This window comes from Phacochoerus africanus, chromosome X, assembly GCF_016906955.1.
Source record: "Phacochoerus africanus isolate WHEZ1 chromosome X, ROS_Pafr_v1, whole genome shotgun sequence".
NCBI classification, from domain to species: Eukaryota; Metazoa; Chordata; class Mammalia; order Artiodactyla; family Suidae; genus Phacochoerus; species Phacochoerus africanus.
The window spans coordinates 72,738,158-72,762,995 of record NC_062560.1 but is presented as its reverse complement, the minus strand read 5'-3'; the positions used below and the strand labels follow the sequence as shown (position 1 = coordinate 72,762,995).

The window sequence follows — 24,838 nt, the reverse complement described above, 5'->3', positions numbered from 1 at the left end:
TATACCACATCTTCCTAATCCAATCATCTGTTGTTGGACATTTAGGTTGTTTCCATGTCTTGGCTATTGTGAATAGTGCTGCAATGAACATGCGGGCGCATGTGTCTTTTTTAAGGAAAGTTTTGTCTGGATATATGCCCAAAAGTGGGATTTCTGGGTCATATGTATAGATTCTGGGTTTTATGTATTGATTTCTAAGGTATCTCCATACTGATCTCCATAGTAGTTGTGCCAGCTTACATTCCCACCAACAGTGTAGGAAGGCTCCCTTTTCTCCACACCCCCTCCAGTGGACTTATTAATGATGGCCATTCTGAGTGGTGTGTGAGGTGGTATCTCATGGTAGTTTTGATTTGCATTTCTCTAATAATCAGGTATGTTGAGCATTTTTTCATGTGCTTGTTGGCCATCCATATATCTTCCTTGGAAAAATGTCTATTCAGGTCTTTTGCCCATTTTTCAATTGTATTGTTGGCTTTTTTGCTGTTGAGTTGTATAAGTTGCTTGTGATTTATTCTTGATTTGTTCCTGTTGTTGAAGGTGTGGTGAGATGTGTCAGTCTTTTAAAGGGAGGAATCTCATTTAACACCTAGTTTCAAGCTGATTGGATGCCAGACCCTCAGGCAGCAGCTTTTAAAGTACATAAATATATTGTCCTGTGGGGCCTCAATTGTATATCTGCTGGCCTCCAGAGCAGAACTGGAGGTGTCCCCTAAGAGATAGTTACAAAAAAATGGGTCTCCTGATGAATGTATAAGTCCTTTTCTGGGCAGTCTTGTCAGGCTGTAGTGAGGTCAAGAGGGTATGCAAGGATGGTGTCTCTCTGCTTGGCTCCTTAGCCTCTGGGTTGGGGCAAACCTGAAACCTGTCCTTGAAAGTGAAGCTCCAAGCTAAGTAAATAGGGCTTTTTCACAGGAAGCCTGGGATTCTGTTTCAGTCTGATGTCTGTGCAGTGCTCTGAAGGTGGTGGCCTGCTAAGAACTGACTTTCAACTTTTACAGTCCTGTGGAGCTCAGGAATGCTAGCCCCTTAGCCACCAGTGCCAGGCAATCAACGGATGTCTTCTGTGTGGATTACACACTTCCACCCACTGCCTTTAGGTAGGCAGCTGGAGAGTGTAGGAGTATAGGGCTTGTTCTCTTGTTTCAGGAAGACAGTGGGAAAATGACTTGACTGTGTGTGCCTGTGGGCTTCAGAATTGTAGCATGACAGTACCTTGTCTGTGCATCCCATCAGCTTTAGGTGGGAGAATGCTGAGACTGCTCCTGCTCACCAACCCCAGTCAAGGGGAAGGGGTGTGTTGCATTGGCTATAGGTTAGGAGAGAGATAAGACTGCTCACACTTGCCAGTCCCAGCCAGGGACTAGGGGAGTGCTGCATCCACTGGAGATCTACAGCTCCAGCACTGCAATGGGATGGTACCGCAATTGCTCACCTCCACATCTGAGCTCACCCACTTGTGTTAGCAGGTCAGATGGAGAACACAATAATGGCATCTGCCAGCACCTCCATCTCTGGGGAGAATTTCCACCCTCCACCACTCCTCTAGTTGATGCTTTTAGATCCTCAAATGACTCTCTTTCATGAAAATCTCAGTACTTTCCAAACTGCTGTTATTTTGCTGGGTCTTGGGGTGACTGAGACCACATGTGAGCCCTTTAGAAGAGAATCTCAGTGTTCTATAGCACTTTGGGACCGCTGGACTTCAGGCATGTTGATTTTCTAAGCCAGATTTTGTGGGGCTCCTCTGGTGTAGATCCCAGGGGCTGGGATGCCTGATGTGGAATGCCAACCCCTTGTTCCTTCTGAAGAAGTTCCCATCTGGTGTGAGTCCTTCCTATTGTGTGCTGCAACACTGGTGGTGGGGTTTTTGGCAAGAGCATTTCTCTGCCTCTCCTACTGTCCTTTTCATCTTTTGTTGTGGAGTAATTGTTCAACTAGCTCTCAGGTTCTTTTCAAAGGAATTTTTCCCTATATAGTTGTTTATTTGTTGTGTCCATGGGAAGAGATAAGTTCAGGCCCTTCCTATGTCACCATCTTGAACCATACACCCTCTTGGGTTTTTTGTTTCTTTTTAAATTTACTACATGTAATGGTTGGTTGTTAAAATAAAGGTAGCTTTTTATGAAAAAGAGTGGCAATGACCAACAAATATCTCTGAGTCTGATGTGTTTAGAGTTTATTATGCTTTATATTTTGGGGTTTGTTTGAAAAATCCAACTTTAATTTCTCAACTTAGCAAGAAATGTATGAATATCATTCTTGCAAAAGCAGCTAACATTTACATAAGCTGACACTGTAGATTTTTATAGTATACACATATTTCATCCAATGCATTCAGACAAGGTCTGATTTAATGAACCCAGAAATTATTGAAGTGTAAAATGTTTGATATATGTTATGCAAAAAATTGTATACTCTTAAAATAAGCTGCAAAATATTAAACTGTTAGAATAAACTGTAAAACTCCACCAATTGTTTCTTCTTTAATTAGTTATATTGAGTTGATTTCATTATATTGTTGCTTTCAGAGATACAAACTAATAAAATATCCCAGAGAAAAGAGAGAAGTTTCTTTCTTTTTTTTTTTTTGTCTTTTGTTGTTATTGTTGTTGTTGTTGTTGTTGCTATTTCTTGTGCTGCTCCGGCAGCATATGGAGGTTCCCAGGCTAGGGGTTGAATCGGAGCTGTAGCCACAGGCCTACGCCAGAGCCACAGCAACGCGGGATCCGAGCCGCGTCTGCAACCTACACCACAGCTCACGGCAACGCCGGATCGTGAACCCACTGAGCAAGGGCAGGGACCGAACCCGCAACCTCATGGTTCCTAGTCGGATTCGTTAACCACTGCGCCACGACGGGAACTCCGAGAGAAGTTTCTTGAGGACAAAGAATAATAGAGGACTTCAGAGAAACAAACATATGAATATCAATACCCTTTTTCTTATGAAAAATTAGTGAGTCATGAATCCATTGAAATATTGAGCCAAAGCTGGATCAATTTAAGCAGAAAAATAAAGTGTTGGATTATAATTGAAGTGCAAGATTATATGAGTTAATTCTGATATAAATAAATGAGAAAAGAAAGAAAAATCTCCCACACGGAAAAATTCCAAATAATTTATTTAGATAATCTGCTCTCAAAGAGAGTGAGCACAACTCCCATTCTTTGAATGTGAACTGCACATAGTAACTTCATTCCAAACAGTACATTATGAAAAAGAGGAGAAAAGAGTAACTTTACAGTAGAGAAACCTGAGAAACACCACCTTAGCCAGGTCATCAAGGTCAAAATCAACAGTGATAAGTCCCACTGATTGTGTGAACACTTGATTGGATGTGATGAAAATGACAAGGTATCTGTGTGGTCTTTTTCACCCAAACCCATAACCACAGTCTAAACATGAGAAAAGCATTTGACAGATCCCCATAGAGGGACATTCTATGAAACTATTAAAGCCATCAACAACAAGGAAATTCTGAAAAACTGTCACAGCCAAGTTGAGTCAAAGACATAACAACTGGGCAGTGGCAGCAGAATTGGAAGCAGTGGATGGACTCACAGCAAGCAGACAGGGTCGAGTCAGTGCACTAATGGGAGATGGAATTGAAGCTTCTTAAAATGGCAGTTGATTTGGACTTTGAGACAGGAGATGCAGGAGCCTCAGCCACCTTCCCACTTCAGTGCTCATTACTACATAAGAATGGTTTTGTGGTGCTCACAGGCTGGCCATGTAAGATTATGTAAGTATTGACCTCCAAAACTGGAAAGCATGGCCACACCAAGGTCCATGTGGTTGGTAATGATATCTTTGTTAGGAAGAAATATGAAGATATCTGCCCGTCAACTCAGAATTTGGTTGTCCCCAGCATCAAAAGGAGAGATTGCCAGCTGATTGGCATCCAGGATAGGTCTCTCTCACTGCCCCAAGATAGTGGGGAGATTCCAGAGAACCTTTGTCCACCTGAGGGAGACCTTAGAAAGGAGATTGAGCAGAAGTATGAATGTGAAGAGATTCTGATCACAGTACTGTTTGCTTTGACAGAGGAGGCAGGTGTTGCAATCAAGGACATGACAAAATAACTGGCTCCCAAGGTGGCTGTGGTGGCAGCAGTGATCCTCCAGCCTGCAGAGGTGCCCTCCTGCAGCCTGGCCCAGCTCTGGCCTGACCGTTGGTAGGACTCCTCCTACATAATTTGACGTTTCATTTTGGTTTCTCCTACTCCCTCAATCTGTCTGCGGAACCCTTGCCCTTTACCCTGCTTCTTTGACCAGGATCGAGTGAACCATGGCCTGAGTGAAGCTGCCCTCTTCTTCTCCCATCGCACTACAAACTTGGTGGGGGAGATGGAGTGGGGGCTGCTGTGGTTTACTGTTTTTTGTTTTTTTTAAAAATTGAATCTGGAAGCAGAAAGCTGTGGATTCTGGCAAATGGTCTTGTGCCTTTTCCCCATTCATCCCTGGTCTGGTCCATTATTCCCCCATAGCCCTTTATCCCAAGCACCACCTCCACAGACTGGAGACCAGGCCCCTCCCCTGCCTATGTGTCTCCCCAAATCCCTTTAGAAGGAAAGGGAAAGGAGGAAGGGGAGGAGACCTGCCCCCTCCTGAGGCATCTTGGAGGGCCCTACCCCCACAGAGTTCACCTTTTCCTACAGGCTTTCTCCCTGACACATTTGTTAAAATCAAATCTGGATAAAACTACAATATGAAAAAAGACATAACTAAATATAATGTGATATCCAGAATGGGACCTTGGAAAAGAAAATAGATACTAGGTAAAAATTAATGAAATCTGAATAAAATACAGACTTAAGTTAATAACAATGTATCAGTATTGGTTCAGTAATTCTAATATATCATACAATGACAACAGTTAATAATAGAACTGAGTGTGGGTTCTATGGGAACTCTATGTACTATCATCATAAATTTTTCTATAAGCCTAAAACTGTTCTATAAATTACAGTTTCTTTTTTAAAAACTAGCTTGAGTTTCTTCACACATTGTGTATGTAACAAGTAAATTGGGGCATATCTTTGCATATACAATTTTTATAACTTGTTCTTAAATGTTTGATTGAGATATAACCATGTACCATAAAATCCACCAATGTAAAGTGCACAATTCAATGACTTTTAGTGGATATATGATGTTGTGTAATTAACCATCACCACAACCAGTTTTACAACTTTCATCATTCTCCAAAAAATCCCACAGCCATCAGCAGTTACTCCCCCACCTTTCCCCAAGTCCTTGACAGCCATTACTGTCTCTTGTAAATTTGTGTATTCTAGCTGTTTAATGAATGGTATCATGTAATATTTGGCCTTTGTGACTGGTTATTTTAATTTAGCATGATTGTTTTTAGCATTTGTTCATATTGTACAATGTATCAGTGCTTCATTTGTTTTTATTGCTGAAAAATATTCCTTTATATGGACATACCGTATTTGTTTACCCATTCATTAGTTGATGAGCATTTAGGTTGTTTTCACATTTTGCCTGTTATGAAAAAACCTGCAATGAACATTCAGATGCCAGTTTTTGTCTGGATCTGTGGTTTTTGTTTTTTTTTTTTTTTTTTCTTTTTAGGGCCGCACCTGCAGCATATGGAATTTCCCCATGTAGGGTTTGAATTGGAGTTACAGCTGCTGGTCTACACCACAGACACAGCAACATGGGATCCGAGCTGGGTCTGCAACCTATACCACAGTTCATGGCAATGCCAGATCCCTGATCCACTGAGCGAGGCCAGGGATTGAACCTGCATCCTTATGGATACTAGTCAGGTTCATTACCACTGAGTCACAATGGAAACTTCTGGATCTGTGTTTCTATTCCTGATGGATATATACCTAAGAGTTGGATTTCTCAGTCATATGTGAAGTCCATATTTAGTATTTTGAGGAATTGCTGAACTGTTTTCCAAAGCAGCTGCACCATTTTACCTTCCATCAGAATTGTAAGATGGTTGCAGTTTCTTCTCATCCTCTCTAACACACAATATTTCCTATCTTCTAGTTAATGTAAACTGTTATTCTCATTGTGATGTGTGTGCATTTCCCTAGTGACTAATGATGTTGAGCATCTTTTCATTTGCTTATTGGTTTTCCCTGAATCTTTGGAGAAATGTCTTTTTAGACCTCTGCCCATTTTTAAGTTGGGTTATCTTTTTGTTTTGAATTGTAAGAATTCTTTATGTATTTCAGATGTAAGTCCCATATCGGATATATTATTTACAAATATATTCTCCTATTCTGTGGGTTGTTTTTGTTTTATTAGTAGTGTCATTTGCAGTACATTTTTTTTTTAATTTTAGGAGTCCAGTTCATTTATTTTTTCTTAACTTGGGCTTTTGATGTCCTATGTAAGAAACCTTGGCCTAACCCAAGATCATGAAGATATGCTCTTATATTTTCCTCTAATGCTGTTCTAGTTTTAGCTCTTATCTTTAGTTTTATGATATATTTTGAGTTATTTTGTGTGTCTGTGAAGTGGCATATGGGCACAACTTCAGTATTTTGTGTATAGATATCCACTTTTCCTAGCACCATTCTTGGAAAGCCTATTAATTCCCTATTGGATGGTCTTGACACCCTTACTGAAAGTCAGTTGATAGTCGATATGTGGTTCTATTTCTGGATTTTTGGTTATGTTCCACTGATTTATATGTATATCCTTATTTTAATACCACATTTCTTGATTACTGTTTCTTTGTGGTAAGTTCTGATCAGGAAGCATGAGTTCTCCAACTTTGTTCTTCTTTCATAAGATTTGTTTGCCTATTCTATAATATTCTTGCATATCCAAATAAATTTTAAATCAGCTTGTCAATTTCTACAAAGAATTCATCTAGGATTCTGATTGGGATTACATTGAATTTGTTGATGAATTTGGAGTATATGATCATCTTAGCAATATTAAGTCTCCTGATTCATGAACAGGGGTGTCTTCAATTTATTTAGATCTTCTTTAATTTCTTTTGACAATGTTTTCTAGTTTTCATTGTACAAACTGTGTACTTTTTTTTGCTAAATATATTCCTAAGTATCTTCCTCTTTTGGATGCTATTTGTTTTTCTTTAATTTCATTTTCAGACTTCATTGCAAGCATATGAAAGTACAATTGATTTTCATATATTGATTTTATATTATGCAAACTTTCTGAACTCATATATTAATTCTTAGTAATATTATTATAAAATTAGTATATTGTAGATTTTTCGGTGGATTCCTTAAGATTATCTATGTATAATATAATGTAATCTGTGAAAAGAGATGGCTTTCTTTCTTCCTTCCCAATCTATATTTATTTTTCTTGCCTAGAACTTTAAGTACAATGTGGAATAAAAGTGACAAGACTGGATGTTCTTCCCTTATTGCTGGTATATCCCCTTTTAAACTACTTTATTTCTTTAATGTCTATAGTGATGTCTTCCCTTTCATTCCTAATTTTAGCCCTTTAATTCTTCTCTTTATTTCCTAGTCAGTCTAGATAATGGCTCATCAATAATCATAATCTCATAAACAAGCTTTGCATTTGTGATTTTCTCTATTGTTTTTCTAATCTCAATTTCTTCTATTCCCACTCTAATCATTACATTTCTATTTCACATGTTTGCTTTGGATTCAGTTATTCTTTTTATAATTTACTAAGGTGGAAGAAGATTTGAGATATTTCTTCTTTCATTTAGGCAATTGCAGTCATATAGTTTCCTCCAAGCTCTACTTTAGCTGTATCATATGGGTTTAGTATATTTTATTTTTGTTTGCATTAATGCCAAAGTACTTTCTAATTTACCATGTGATTTCTTCCTTGACCAATTGATTATTTTGATGTGCATTGATTAATTTTCTCTTATTTGTCAATGCCCCAAATTTCCAGTTATTAATTTCTAATTTAATGTATTTGTAGTCAGAGAACGTACTTTTTGACTTCAATACTTTTGAATTTTGTTGTCTCATTTTATGTCCAGAATATGGTCTGTCTTGGAGAATATCCAATGTGTACTTCAGAAAAGATGTGTACTCTACTCCTGTTGGGTAGAGTGTTCTATAAATATTTGTTAGGTCAAGTTTACTAAAGTCTTTTTCCTGGAGGCTGATACTCTCCAGATCACTTAGCTGTTTTTCTGGGTTTTTTTCTTTTTCCCTTATCTGAGTTATAGTTCTCTTTCTTTTCATTTTTATAGGTTTTTGGTTAGGTGTCCTTTTGTAGCCTCTCTTACTTCTGGTGTCTGCCCCCCTTGTGGCTGAAGTTGGTATGTGGGCTTGCTGTGGGCTTCCTGATGGGAGGGGCTGATGCCTACCCAATGGGGTGGGGCTGATTCCTATCCCTCTGGTGGACGGGGTTTTGTCTCTGGGTGAGATTAGAGGCAGCTGTGTTCCTGGGGAGTCTTTAGGCAGCCTGTTTACTGATGGATGGGGCTGTGGTCCTCTGGATTATTGTTTGCCCTGGGGCTTCTCAGTGCTGATGGGTGGGGCCAGATTTTCACAAAATGCCCACCTCCAGAGAAATGCACACTGATGAATATTCCCAAGAGGTTTTCCTCCAAAGTCCTTCCCCCACAATGAGCCACAGTCACCCCCCTGTTTTCTCAGGAGATCTTCCAAGAACTGCAGTCAGTTTCCAACCCAGATTCCTATGGAGACTTTGCTTTGCCCTGGGACCCAGTGCACATGAAAATCTATGTGTGCCTTTCAAGAATGGGGTCTCTGTTTTCCCCGGTCCCACAGAGCTCCTGCATACAAGCCCCACTTGCCTTCAATGCCAGATTCTCTGGGGGCTCTTTCTCACAATGCCAGATCCCCAGGCATGGGGACTTGATGTGGGGCTCAGAACTCTCACTCCTGTAGGTGAGCCGCTGTGATACAGTTACTTTCCAGTCTGTGGGTCTTCCCACCCGGGAGGTATGGGGTTGCTTATATCATGTAATTTCCCCTCCTACCTCTTGATGTGGCCTCCTCTTTGTCTTCTGGAGTAGGACATCTTTTTTAAGGTTTCTGGTCCATTTGGTTGAAGGTTGTTCAGCATTTGGTTGTTATTTTGTTATTTTTGTGAGAGAAGTTGAGCTCCAGTCCTTCTATTCCACCATCTGAATCGCTGTAGGTCAAGTTTATTAGTAGTGTCACTTAAGTCTTCTATATCCTTGTTGATCCTCTTCTTAGCTTTTTTATTTGTTATTGAAAATGAATTAAAGAAGAGATAAAGAACTGGAAATATATTCCATGCTCCTGGGTTGGAAAAATTAACATTGTAAAAATGGATATACTACCCAAAGCAATCTACAGATTCAATGCAATCCCTATCAAATTACCCATGACATTTTTCACAGAACTAGACCAAACAATCCAGACATTTATATGGGATCCCAAAGATCCAGAATTGCCAAAGCACTCCAGAGAAAGAAAAACCAAGTGGGAGGCATAGCTATTCCAGACTTCAGGCAATATTACAAAGCCACAGTCATTAAGACAGTGTGGTACTGGTACCAAAACAGACAGACAGACCAATGGAACAGAATAGAGAACCTGGAAATAAACGAAGACACCTATGGTCAATTCATCTTTGAGAAAGGAGGCATGAATATAAAATTGGAAAAAGACAGTCTTTTCAGCAAGTATTGCTGGGAAACCTGGACAGCAGCATGCAAAACAATGAAACTAGAACACACCCTCACACCATGCACAAAAATAAACTCAAAATGGCTGAAAGACTTAAATACAAGACAAGACACTGTCAAACTCCTGGAATAGAACATTGGCAAAACATTCTCTGACATCAACATCATGAATATTTTCTCAGGTCATTCTCCCAAAGCAACAGAAATAAAAGCAAAAATAAACCAATGGGACCTAATCAAACTGAAAAGCTTTTGCACAGCAAAGGAAACCCAAAAGAAAACAAAAAGACACCTTCCAGAATGGTAGAAAATTGTTTCAAAAGATGCAACCGACAAGGGCTTAATCTCTAGAATATATAAACAACTTATACAACCCAACAGCAAAAAAGCCAATCAAGCAATGGAAAAATGGGCAAAAGACCTGAATAGACATTTCTCCAAAGAAGATATACAGATGGCCAACAAACACATGAAAAAATGCTCAACATCTCTGGTTATTAGAGAAATGCAAATCAAAACTACCACGAGATACCACCTCACACCAGTCAGAATAGCCATCATTAATAAGTCCACAAATAACAAGTGCTGGAGGGGGTGTGGAGAAAAGGGAACCCTCATGCCCTGTTAGTGAGAATGTAAGCTGGTACAACCACTATGGAGACAGTATGGAGGTACCTTAAAAATCTACACATAGAACTACCATATGACCCAGCAGTCCCACTCTTGGGCATATATCTGGACAAAACTTTCCTTGAAAAAGACACATGCACCCGCATGTTCATTGCAGCACTATTCACAATAGCCAAAGACATGGAAACAACCCAGATGTCCATTGACAGATGATTGGATTAGGCGGATGTGGTATATATACAAAATGGAATGCTACTCAGCCATAAAAAAGAATGACATAATGCCATTTGCAGCTACATGGATAGAACTAGAGACACTCATCCTGAGTGAGGTCAGTCAGAAAGAGAAAGACAAATACCATATGATATCACTTATATCTGGAATCTAATGTAGGGCACAAATGAATATCTCCACAGAAAAGAATATCATGGACTTGGAGAATAGACTTGTTTTTGCCATGGGGTGGGGGAAGGGATTGGGGTGGATGGGGAGCTTGGGGTTAATAGATACAAGCTATTGTCTTTGGAATGGATTAGCAATGAGATCCTGCTGTGTAGCACTGGGAACTATGTCTAGTCACTTATGACGGAGCATGATAATGTGCGAAAATAGAATGTGTACATGTATGTGTAACTGGGTCACCATGCTGTACAGTAGGAAAAAAATTACATTGGGGAAATAACTATTAAAAATAATAACAATAATAAAAAAATTAAAAATAAAACAAAAAAATAAAATGAATGTACAGAGTTGAATAGGGTTCCTCCAAAATTCATACCCATCCAAAACCTGTGAATAATAAATTTCATATTTTTTGGAAATATCAACTTTTTAAATATAATCAAGTTAAGGTGAGATCATTCTGGATTAGGATGGTTCTAAATCTTATATGACCCTTGTCCTTATATGAAGACAGGCATTTGGACACAGAGACACAGGCACACAGAGGAGAATATCTTGTAAGGATGGACACAGAATGGGAGTGATGCATCTACAAGCCAAAGAAGGCCAAATATTGCCGACAACCACCAGAAGCTAGAAGAGAGGCAATGAAGAGAGTCTCTCTCAAAGCCTCCAGAAGGAACCAAACCTGTCAACATCTTGATTTCTGACTTATGGTCTCCAAAACTATAAGAGAATAAATTTTCACTGTTCTAAGACACCAAGTTTGTGGTATTTTGTTAACAACAACTTTAGGAAACAAATACAATGGGTGCTGAGGGCCTAAATATTATTGTTGATTTATCCATTTCTCCAATTCAATTTTGTCAGTTTTTGTTTCATTTGTAAGTTTTTGTTTCATAAATTTGGAGCTCTGTTATTACATGCATATGTTTTAAGTGGAAGTCATTTTAAAGGTCCCTCTTTGTCTCCAGTGACTGTTGTTGCTTTAACATCTATTTGGTTTGATATTATCAGAGCTACACTAGCTCTCTTATGGTTGCTGTTTTCATGGTATATACTTTTCCATCTTTTTGCTTTCAGTCTATTTATATCTTTGAATATCCAATGTGTTTCCTGTATACAACATATAGTAAGATCTTGGGTTTTTTAAATCCAGTGTGACTATCAATGCTTTTTGATTAGAATATTTAATCCATTCATATTTAATGTTATTATTAACATGTTAGGATTCATTTCTTAATAAGTTTTGCTTTTTTTTTCTATATGTCTTGTGTCTTTCCACTTTAAATATGTCCTATAAATTTCTGGCCTCCATTGTTTTTGTTAAGGAGTCAGCTGTTCATTTTCCATATATGAAATGAGTCATTTCCCTCTTGTTCTTTTCAAGGTATTCACTTTTTCTTTGTTTTTCAAAATTTTCATACTTATGTTTCTAGGCTGAGATCTTCTTGAATTTATCCTAATTCAGTTTATCTAAATTTTGATATATGTAGGATAATGTTTTTCATCAATTTAGGAAGTTTTCCACCATTATTTCTTTAAAAAATATATGTACTTTATAGTGTCCCACATAACTCTGGTCTCTGTACATTTTTTTCATTCCTTTTTCTTTCTGTTCTTCAGATTTCATAATCTCTATTGATCTATTTTCAGGATTACTAATTCTTTCTTTTGCCAGCTAAAATCTACTGTCACCCCTTAATAGGTTTTTCATTTTGATTTTTTTTTGTCTTTTCTAGGGCCACACCCATGGCATATGGAGGTTCCCAGGCTAGGGGTCCAATCAGAGCTGTAGCTGCCAGCCTATTCCAGAGCCACAGCAATGCCAGATCCGAGCTGTATCTGTGACCTACACCACAGCTCACGGCGATATCAGATCCTTAACCCACTGGGCGAGGCCAGGGATTGAACCCACAACCTCATGGTTCCTAGTCAGGTTTGTTAACCACTGCACCATGACAGGAACTCCCATTTTGATTATTTTACTTTTTTTTGTCTTTTTGCCTTTTCTAGGGCCACTTGTGCAGCATATGGAAGTTCCCGGGCTAGGGATCTAATCAGAGCTGTTGCTGCCAGCCTACGTCAGAGCCACAGCAACATGGGATCGGAGCCACGTCTGTGACCTACAACACAGCTCACGGCAATGCTGGATCCTTAACCCACTGAGCAAGGCCAGGGATTGAACCTGCAACCTCATGGTTCCTAGTTGGATTCATTAATGACTGCGCCACGACAGGAACTCCTGATTATTTTACTTTTTAATTTCAATTTTCCATTTCATTTTTTTTACAATTTTAATGATAATCTCTATTTGGTATTCTCTATCATTGTCACCATACTCTCCTTTAATTATTTAAGTATGCTTTCTTTTAGGTTTTTTTGAACTTACTTATGGTAATTGCTTTAAAATTATATAGGATGAATAAATCCAGATATCTAATGTATAGCATAATGACTATAGTTAATACTGTACTAATCATGGAAATCTGCTAAGAGAGTAGATTTCAGATGCTCTCATCACATAAATCTGTCTTAATAGTTGCTTATCACCTATCGCTTCAGGTGGCTGCTTCAGATTTATTTATTGATAATCACTTCTTCACTAAGAAGCTGCTCAACCTGATTTTTTTTTTCATCCTCATATGTGGACCCTCACTTAATTTCCAACAAATACAAGGCTTTAGCTTTAATTAAAGGTTACCAGAAACTTGGAGGTAATGAAGGATAATATTATGTAGAAAAAAGAAAACATAAAACTGAATATCAACAATCAATAAACCCTTTCACAGAAGGTCCCCAGTTGGCCATTTCTTTTTTAGCCCTTTGTCATCTGCCATGTGCCCTACTACTAACAAGAGTTACTTTTGACTATTCCTCTCCTAAGTCTCCAAACACAAACTTACGCATCTACAGAAAAGGATGGAGATGTTTTTACAGTCCAAGGTCTATCTCAGTTCCTTCCACAGGATGATTGAGAGGGGTAGTATACAATTTTTCAATAGTCCTGCCCTCTTTATCTAAGTAAATCTGTAACAATTGTTGCTTCTCAAATAATACGATGTGCAAGATGTAAACATGCTAGATATGAATAAGCAGAACCAAACAATTCAGTCTCTTTATGGAATTTTCTTCAACATAAGATGAAGAAAATATCAGATCTTTCACACTCCTTATGCCAGGATCAGGTCTGGTATTTCTATCTCATACTAGCAAGTAAATGGGAAAAAGATATCCCACTTCCTACAGAGAAAAAAATAACTCAAATATGCAGTTCTGGCTAAATATAAAAGGAAATATAAACTCTCCAAGGTGAACAGTCTCCTTAAAAATAAGAACAATATACAATACTAAACAGAATAGCCATCTGAGTGTCTGGATCTGGTTTCATTTCGTAGTCCAGGGCTTCCTCAAGAAAAACGTCTGACTGAAAATATTCAACAAAGGAATTCAGCCTCCTCCCAGAAAAAAAGGATAACTCCAATTTTCTCAAGAAAGTTCCAATTTCCTCCAAAATGCAGAAACCGCTCGTATTTACCAAAATTTGGTACAAGTCGACCAAGTGTTGGTTAACAAACAAATGAATAAAGAAGATGTTATATTAATTAGCCATATAAGAGGATGAAATTCTACCATTTGAACATAGAGAACATGATGCTTAGTGAGATAAGTCAGACACAGAAAGACATACTGTATATCACATATGGAATCTAAAAAATAATACAAATGGATGTATATGCAAAACAAAAACAGATTTACAGATATAGGAAACAAACTTGTATTTACCAAAGGGGAGAGGGAAGGGAGAGGGACAAATTAGAGGAATGGGGATAACAAATAAAAACTACTCTGTATAAAATAGATAAGCAACAATTATATACTATATAGCATAACTAATTAGAGCTATTGTCTTATAATAAGCTATAATGGAGTATAGTCTGCAAAACATACTGAATGACTATGCTGTACACCTGAAACTAACATAATATTGTAAATAAACTATACTTTAATAAAAAAGACCCAAAATAAACCAAAAAAATCAAGAAACATATTTGAGACGAATGACTATTCCTTTTGTTTAGTGGGAAGAAAGAACTTTAATTAGAGGAAGGAATTAAAGAGAAAGAAGTCATTTAGATGATCTAAATCTTGTCAATTCTTTATTTCTTGTCAACTTAGGTAAGTTTTTAAAAAAACAAAAATCAAGTATCTTAACTCTAGAGATTTATAAACAAAAATGTTTGTCTCATCACTACCCTTTAATTATGTTACAAAGCTCCCTTAAATTGCTTTGTCCTGATTTCTGACCTTTTATTTTTGTATTTTTATGCAAGGGGAAGAGTTAGACTTAATGAAAGTATTTAATTAACACTGATAAATATGAATACTTTGTTCACATATTCCCCAACCTACATTTTTTAAAAATTTAAGGCCACCCCAGAGCATATGGAAAAGTTCCTGAGCCAGGGACTGAATCTGAGCCTCAGCTGCAACCTATGCTGCAAGTACAGCAATGCCAGATCCTATAACCCAATGCACCAGGGATTGAACCCTCACCTCCACAGTGACCCAAACCACTGCAGATCCTTAACCCACTGATACACAGTGAGAACTCCTCAACTTACATTTTTTTTTACAGTATATCCTTAATTTTGGAAATAAAACAAGTAAAAAGTATTCTCAATATACTTTTATCTTCATCTAATCTTGAGAGAGAGTCCCTAGTATATTGCTTTGTGAATAGAAACCAGTTAATAGCATTTATATTTGCTATTGAAACAACAACCAAAACTTTCAAAAGATACTTCAGTCCAGGAGTTCCAGTACTGTGTTAAATGGGGGTGGTGAGAATGGGCACCCTTGTCTTGTTCCTGATCTTAGAGGAAAAGCTATCAATGTTTAAACATTGAGTGGATGCTATCTGTGCATTTGTTATATATGGCCTTCATTGTATTGAGATAGGTTCATTCTATACCCACTTTGTTGAGAGTTTTTTTTTTTATCGTGTAAAGAGGTTGTATTTTGTTAAATGCTTTTTTCTATATATTAATATAATCATATTTTAATTTTTTTCTACTAATATGATATAACACACTTATTGGTTTGCATATGTTGAATTATCCTTGCATCCAAGGGATAAGTCTCACTTGACCATGCCATATACTTCTTTTATTTTCCTGTTCAGTTTGCTAGTGTTATGTTGAGAATTTTTGCCTCTATATTCATCAGGGATACTGACCTGTAGTTTTCTTTTCTTGTAGTGTCTTTATCTGGCTTTGGTATCAGGGTAATACTAGCCTTGTAAAATGAGTTTGGGCATACGCCCTCCTCTTTTATTTTGAAGAGTTTGGAAGAGTTTGAGAAGTATTCACATTAATTAGAGAACTCTTCTTCATATATCTGTCACCTTACGAGGTACAGAAATCCCTTCATTGATCCAATATAAACAAGGCAGGTATTATTCAGTCTGCTTTGTAGTTGGAGACACAACCACTCCATAAGGTCCAATGTTATGCTCAGGTCACTTAACCAGTGAGTGGCAGAGTCAGGATGCAAAACCAAGTCTCCTGACCTCTGTCCACAGTACTTTCTGAATAAGCAAGGCTCTGTAAAATGAGCCTATTTCCTTTTCTGAGCAAATTATCTATAACAATAGTGGTCATAACAGTTATTTACGATAAATATTTTACCTGATTTTTACCTGAAAAAATTACCATGTTCTTTTGGTGATATCATATTTACTTGAGTTTTTATATTCCTTGAAGTATCACCCTGCTATCTTTGCAGGTGGTGTAGCAGTTACTTCTGCCAGTCTTTACTGACCTTTCATCAAATCTGTTAGGAATTCTGAGGCTTTCTCAGACCCTTTCTATGGATACATCAGCTCTACACATTTTGCTCACCCTTGCAGCAGAATTCTTCAGCTTGTATGCTTCCTTTCAATGCTGCAAAGACAACCCAAGTGCTGACAGCCTCCTTTTTGCTCTGCTGAGGATGGTGCCAAATGTTCAAGTTTGTGATCTCTCCCAGGATCACAGATTTGGGCTTGATTTCTGTGTGTGCTCCTTGTCCATCTACAAAAGCTCACTCTCACTGTTGTGGAACCATGAACAGGGAGCTGGTCATAGGTTGTAGAGTGTGTGGGTTAGGCACATGTAGTCTAGGGGTGTCCATGGGCCTGTTGGCAGGATCCACAAATGGGCCATCCCCAGGGGCTTGTGGGAAGCCTCCCAGGGGAGTCCATGGTATGTTTAGTAGGAATCAGTGTCCCTTTGGTCTGTCTATTCTGAGCCCTGACTGCTCTTCTCCCAACCATTCAGTAGTGCCCCCCCCAGTAATGCAGTCTATGACTTAGTAGTTTGGATGGGGCACAAGAGAAATGGACTTCTGTGACAGGATTCCACACAGCTGGGGAAGCCAGGCACCCACTCAACATGCTCTCACATTTCCCCACAGAAGAAATAATAGGCTGAGAATGGCTCTCTTTGCACTGAGCTATGTTGCCTTGGGGCAGGGGTAAAATAAATATTCAAGCTCTTTCTCTTACCCTCTCCAATGCATGCTATCTCCAATTTTTTTTGCACCCATTGTGTGTTTTAACTCTCTGCTGGACCTACACAAAAGCTCTCTCACCCATGGGCAATTGTCTAAACCAATGTTCTCTCAAAGAGATATCTATTCATCTCCATTTATTGTAGCATTATTCATAATGTCCAGCATATGGAAAAGATCTAATTGTCCATTAATGGATAGATGGACAAAGATTTTATATACATATATGTGTATATAAATATGTATATATATGTGTGTGTATGATCATATATATAAAGGAATATTGGTCAGCCTTAAAAAAGGAAGAAATCCTGACATTTGTGAAAACATAGAAACATAGATGAACAGGGGAACACTATGCCTAGTGAAGTAAGGTAGATACAGGAAAACAAATATTGTAATATCAAATTATATGTGAAATCTAAAATAGTCCAACTTGTAAAAACAGAGAATAGAATGGTGGTTGTCAGGGGCTAGGGGTGGAGGAAATATGGAAATGTTTGTAAAGGGGTACAAGATTTCAGCTATGCAAGATAAGTAAATTCTAGAGATCTAGCATACAACATTGTTACTATAGTTAAAAATACTATTTTGTAAGCTTGAAATTTTCCAAGAGGGTAGGTCTTAAGTGTTCTCATCACACACACAATAGTAAATAGAAACTATGTAAGGTGATGGATATGTTAATTAGCTTGACCATGGTGATTATTTCACAATTTTTACATATATCAAATCATCAAGTTGTACTTGTTAAACATATACAAGTAGAATCTTTCAATTTTACCTCAGTAAAACTGGGGAGAAAACTGACACTTGAAAAAAGCACAAGCTCTGAAATCAGATGGTCTGCTTGAATCCTAGTTTCACCATAGGCAGTTACACAATTTCTCTGTGTCTTCATATGTAAAAATGGAGACAATAATGGTATCTATTTTACAGGGTGGGGTTCAAAAGTTAATGAGAAAACATATAGCATAGTGTTTTGTTATGTGGTTTAAAAAACTCAGTAGATGTTAGTCATTAGGCATGTTAATGAAGGTTAGTGATCTGACCATTTTCTTCTCCCATCTTTACACTCAACTTAGAGATCAAAATCAATGTAAACAGCGGAAAAATTCAACAAAGGAATGGAATAAAGTTCACATTACCCACATTTCACTAATTGCTTTTCCATTCAGTTGTTTTCCAGACCACCCTACCCTAGTTTGTTCATAAACTACTTATATCATAAATAGGTCAATATCATTGTATCCTTTCCTTTTCTTCGAAAGCAGGTTGCTTTCTCAGCAGAAAAAAGGAAACTGCTTCTTATACTTCAGTACTATGTTAACAGCAAAATTGAAAGTATTTTTTTGTCAACTGCACTGCTGTCAGCAGCAGCAGAAAAAACAAAACAAAACAGAAAGCAAGGAACATAATTTCAGCACTAACACAAGTATCAGAATGATTTACCTGTCTGTTCTGCTTCACTTTCATCTCAGCTCTCAGAGCTCCATTCATCAATATTTTATTTACACACGCATATCTCATTTTTACACTGTTTCTATCCTCACCGCCAGATGGTTGTGTTGTGTGAGTAGTGTTCATCAAGGAGAATAAGAAAGATACACAGCTACATAATATTGGCATCCGAGTGGGGCTCAGATAGTCACATTTTCTATTGTGAATCTCCCATGAAGAATGGATCAGACTAAAGCAAACATTTGTTCCCTTGGAAGAAATACTGGGCAGTGACTAAACAAATGAGCAAAATTGATTCAAAAAGTTGAGGACAAAATTGCAAATTATTCTATTAACAATTTTTAAACTTCAAAAGCTGACGAGATGTTTTTTCAAGTGACACATAGTCCTGTGCTCTATATTGTCCACTTTAAATGACCAAGGGCATAAAGTTGCTACCACCTCTCAGGCATTATTCCTAATATCTAGTCTACACGTGTCATGCAGGAGAAAAAGACATGGTAAGTTTGAATAAGTTTAGGTATTTCCTTTTTAGTCATAATGAGTTTGCTTTAAAAATGTTATATTAAAAAGGCTGGATAACAGTGCTTAAGATGTGTAAACAGCCAGGCATAGGTTAGAATTTCAGCTCTGTCACTTACCAGTTATGAAAACTTGAGCATGTATCTTAACTTTTCTAAGCCTCATTTTGCTCAACTGTCAGTGGGAAAAACAATTATAACACCAATAACAAACATGTCACATATTTTGAAGACATTCATTGTGAGAATTAAATAAGAAAATAGAAGTCATTACCAATATTGTGCCAGGCATTAAACACAAAATAAATGGCAGGTTTTTATTTCGTGAAGCAGGATCAGAATCTGAGACAATTAGGTTTTCTTTCCTTCATTTTCTGCCTCCATGAGACATGCCACTTACTGGATTATTGGTATTCCAAGCATCTGGAGACATTTTTTACCTAAAAGAATGAGAACATAAAGGAACCCCAAGAGAAAAAGGCATTTCAGTTTCTAAATAGATTTTTTAAAACTCTTAGAAGAGATAATAGTATTGAAAGTCAAGGAACTATTGAATTGCAAATCAAAACTTTCTGAGAAGGAAAAGTTATTTATTTTGGTTTTGTTTTAGTCTGAAAAGCTTGATTTTGAATCAAGAAACTAAGGGCTTTTGCAGCAGAAAGTACTGCTGTAAAAGTTATTCTAAGGTATAAGTGTATACAATAATGTAATATAGTATATAGCTATGGTTCTCAGAGTGTGCTCCCTGGACCAGCAGTATCAACATGACTTGGGGGCTTATTAGAAGCAAAAAATCTTGGGCCTCAAACCAGACCTACTGAGTCAGAAACTCTGCCCTTGAGTCCCAGCGCTGTGTTTTAAGAAGCCCTCCAAGTGATTCCAAGGCATGCTCAAGTTTGAGATATGCTGGCATATAGTATTAACATAGACTAGGAAAGCCTACATAATGAAGTTAGAACTAGCTTTCCACCCAAAACGAGGCAAAGACAACTGGCAAGTAGCAAAGAGAGAATTGAGCTGCCATAATAAAATACTACAGACTGTGTGGCTTAAACAATGGAAAATTGTTTTCTCACAGTTCTAGAAACTGAAAAAAAAATCAAGGTTCCAACATCATTTGGTTTCTGGTATGGACTCTCTTCCTGGTTTGTAGACAGCTGTGTTGTTCTCACATGGTCTTTTCCTCTAATTGATATGGAGGGGAGGGAGTGACCTCTCTGGTTTCTCTTCTTACAAGCATACTAATTCTATTGGATCAGGGCCTCAGCACCATCCCTTCATTTAACCTTAATTATCTCCATAAAAGTCCTCCAAATAAAATCATATTAAGGGTTGAGGCTTCAATAGATGAATTGGGGGAGGACACAAATATTTAGTCCCTAATAGGAAATCAACAAATGAATGATTAACAAGTTAATTATTGATCCAGGACTACAAATTTTTCCATCTTTTCACATTTTAATGACATTCCAATAAGAGTGAATTGCTCCCACTGGGTGGGAGGAGACATTAACATGTAAATTCCACAATAAGATCTCTTCTCACTACATTACATAGACCTGAATTAACACCCTTTCTAATTTGTAGGTGCAAGGTTGTGTGCACCCACAAACAAAAGAGACGAAAAGTATTTTTTTTAGTTTATCTGTATTTTTTGAGTATGTATGCCTATTGAATATTCATAAGCATATATTCATCAACATACAATGCAAGAATACAGAAGCTAAATTAAGCTATTTCTTGTTTCCTCCAAATTGTGTAGGATGAGTTTTATTTAAATCCTTAGAAAGAAAGACAAAACAAAAGCAAACGAGAGTATAATTTTCAAACATTCAAAATTTTTAAAAATTCAATTCTTACAGAAAGAGATAAATGAATACTTGGGTGTTCTGCAGTATTGGATGAGGCTCCAGGTATATTGTGCATGACCATACTGGAATAGAAAGACTTGTTACAAGTCAAAGCTCTAGAAAAGTAAAGATTCTATATGAAACGCTTTAGTTATAGCAAACTCTTTTTCCTGGAGCAAGATAATAGGTGGTGAGGATGGCTGCATATCACTTATGGGAAGGCAGAACAACTGTGATTTGGTTGATGAAGTGCCCTAACCATAGCATTTCTGGCTCCAAGAATAGTCCATGCTAACAATAACTATCTTTTCTGAAGCTATGAGAGGCTGAGAAAATGAGTATGAGTTTTTGCGGCATAGAGATGAGGAAGTTCCATTTCCAGGGAATCATTTGTCTCTGTCTTGGAAGAGAATAGCCAGACTATTTGGAAAGCAATGAAAAAGGGGAGGTTTGAAAGTTGCATGCACACTGACGTATGCTCTGACTGTAGTCAGCCCTCTCTAATCCTGGGGAGGAGTGCAGTGTCATTCACAGGAAATTAAAATTTCAAAGGATGAATTTAGCTATGTAGTAGAGAATGTGCTTCAATCAAAAGACTATTGCCATCTGGATGAGAATATCTTCGTTATTAATCCCCCCCCCTTTTTTGGTTCAGGACTTCTTGTGTAAAACAATGCAAGATGAAATTCATATAAAAACCCTGTAACATTTGATAGTGTTATTTCTTCTGGTCCCAGCAACTGCCTTTGACCTATGAGAATCAGCAATATCTCAGAACAACTTCAAACCTAGGAAGTTATATCTTGTGCAAACCAAATCTAAGGAATAAATTCAACATTAGGTAGGAGACCTTATTGGAGCATTGCACCTACTGCAGAGGCCCTGAATAATTATGGAAATGTAGCAGCTGGTTCTCTGCAGTTCTGCTTGCAAAGTATGTTCTATGTTAATTTCTGGAATAATTTTTTTTTTGTTCACGACTGCATATCTTTACCCTTATCATTTTCTTCCTCTGAGCATTAATTGAGCTACCATGTCCTATTTAGGATGTGCTTTAAGAATTGGCATACTAGAAAGCAATGTCCTCATGGTAGGATTTATGGACAGCTATTACGTGAACTGACATTTAATAACCACAGACTGTGCTTTTGGGTCCTATGTAGCATTCCCAACTACCTGCCAAATATCTCCATTTGGATGTTCCTCAGATACTTTACACTCAGTAAGTCCAAAAACGAACTCGTCATCCCTGTAGCCTGATTATCCTTTTCCTGGGCTTGTAAGCTTCAACGTCTTGTCATCTGTGACTCTTCTCAGACTCAGTCCAAACTCAGTACATACTCTATGGGGATTCTTCTTTTACAGACTCTAGCACTCAATTCATGTTTAGAGTCTCCACTGCCATCAACTTGGCTCAGCCATTACCACTTCATCATCAAATAAATGCCAATCCTCAATGTATATTTCATACTCACCCACATTTGTGCCCTAGGGAAGAAAGGTCTTAAGTTGACACTCCCTCTCTTTATCCCCTGCCAAATTCATTGGAGGCTACAATATTAGAAAGCCCCCACAGAAATATAGATCTTGCTCCCTACACTACATGGTGATATTAGGAGGATATTGCTTCTGGGAAGAAAAGCTAGCAGACTGTCTCCCAAGAGGTTCACGGGATGGTCTTTTTGCTGTATCAAAGTAGAACTCTTTTTCCTCCATTCATTTAACTATCTCACATCCTCATTTGTAAGTAAATAATTAGTCTATTAAAATTATTTAAAAAGTCAAGTTTGAGACACCATCAATTTTAGAGAAAGGTTTTTTTGTGTTAAGGATGGTCAACTCTGAAGAATCTGAGAGATGAGTCCACTCCCTTAGGGAACTATAACGAGTCCTTATTACCACACAGTCTGATTCTGTCAATTATATTTGGGTGCCTGTTATCTACCGCTGGATTCTGAGCAACCCTCATATAAGAATTATGTACGTCAAGATGAATGACACATAGACACCTATGGATAGTTATTATTCACATAATAAACAACAAAATATCCCACAAAGAGAAGGGCTCAGATTCAATGTGGAGTGAAACAAGAGTAAGGAAGGGAGTTTGGGTTTTTATTGTGGTTAGGAGGGGGGCTGGGGTAGAGGAACCAGATTTCTGCCAGTGCCAAGGGCTAGAGAAAGTGTGGGCATTCGTATCAGGTTGCCCAGTTGCAGGGCAAAAGGGAAAGGTAGAGACTTGAATGATGTCATTCATTGGTCAATTAGGCCAGTACTTATGATTGATCTATTCATATTTTCTATTTCTTCCTGGTTCAGTCTTGGGAGATTTTACCTTCCTAAGAATTTGTCCATTTCTCTAGGTTTTCCATTTTATTGGCATCTAGTATGTACTGACTGAATTTGGGGTTTAAAGAAGAGTCAAAGATGACAGAGATGTTGAAGCATGCAAGCCCAGGAGGAAGTCAAAATGATAATCAGGTTTAGTCTACAGGGAAGATGAGTTCATTGTTGGACTTACTGAGAGTGAAATATCTGAGAAACATCCAAATGGAGACACTCAGCAGGTGTCTTTTAAGATCCTTGTATTTTTGTGGTGTCAGTTTTAATTTCCCCTTCTTCCTTGATGAGTTTAGCTAAAGCTTTATCAATTTATTTATACTTTCAAAGAACAAGCTTTTGGTTTCATTGATTTTCTCTATTGTTTTTTGCCTCTATGTCATTAATTTCTGCTGTAATTTTTATGATTTCTTTCCTTCTACTAATTTTGAACTTTGTCTCTTCTTCCTTCTCTAGATGCTTTAGGTGTAAAGTTAGGTTATTTTAGCTTTCTCTTGTTTCCTGAGATAAGATTGTATTGCTATAAACTTCCCTCTCAGAATTGCTTTTACTGTGCCCCAAGTGTTTTGGATTGTCATATTTTCTTTCTTTCTTTCTTTCTTTCTTTCTTTCTTTCTTTCTTTCTTTCTTTCTTTCTTTCTTTCTTTCTTTCTTTCTTTCTTTCTTTCTTTCTCTCTTTCTTTCTCTCTTTCTTTCTCTCTCTCTTTCTTTCTTTCTTTCTTTCTTTCTTTCTTTCTTTCTTTCTTTCTTTCTTTCTTTCTTTCTTTCTTTCTTTCTTTCTCTCTTTCTCTCTTTCTTTCTCTTTCTCTCTTTCTCTCTTTCTTTCTCTCTCTTTCTCTCTTTCTCTCTCTCTCTTTCTTTCTTTCTTCTTTTTGTCTTTTTAGGGCTACATCTGTGGCATATGGAAGTTTCGAGGCTAGGGTTCAAATTGGGGCTGTAGCTGCAGGCCTATACCACAGCTAGAGCAATGCCAGATCTGAGCTGCATCTGCAACTATAGCTTATGCCAGATCCTTAACCCACTGAGTGAGGCCAGGGATCGAACCTGCATCCTCATGAATATTAGTCAGGCTCATTACTATTGCGCCATGGTAGGAACTCCTGGATTGCCATTTTTTTATTGTCATTTGTCCCTAAGTATCTTTTGATTTCCTCTTTGATTTCTTCAGTGATCCATTGATTGTTTAGTAGCATAAGTTTTAGCTTTCAGGTGTTTGTGTTTTTTGCTGGTTTTTCCTTGTAGTTGATTTCTAGTCTCATAGCATTGTGGGTCAGAGAAAATGTTTGCAATAATTTTTTTTAATTGACTAAAGCTTGATCTATGGCCCAAGATGTGATCTATCCTGGAAAATGTCCCATGTGCATTTGAGAAGAATGTATATTCTGCTGCTTTGGGATGGAATGTTCTATAAATATCAGTTAAGTCTATCTGGTCTATGGTGTCATTTAAGGCCCGTG

The 24,838-nt window shown here is 37.6% G+C and overlaps 1 pseudogene; it reads left to right on the top strand.

Annotated features, from left to right (window-relative positions):
• Nucleotides 1-3,600: 3,600 nt before the first annotated feature.
• LOC125117951 (eukaryotic translation initiation factor 5A-1-like) lies at nucleotides 3,601-4,083 on the top strand (annotated as a pseudogene).
• The last annotated feature ends 20,755 nt before the right edge of the window (nucleotides 4,084-24,838 follow it).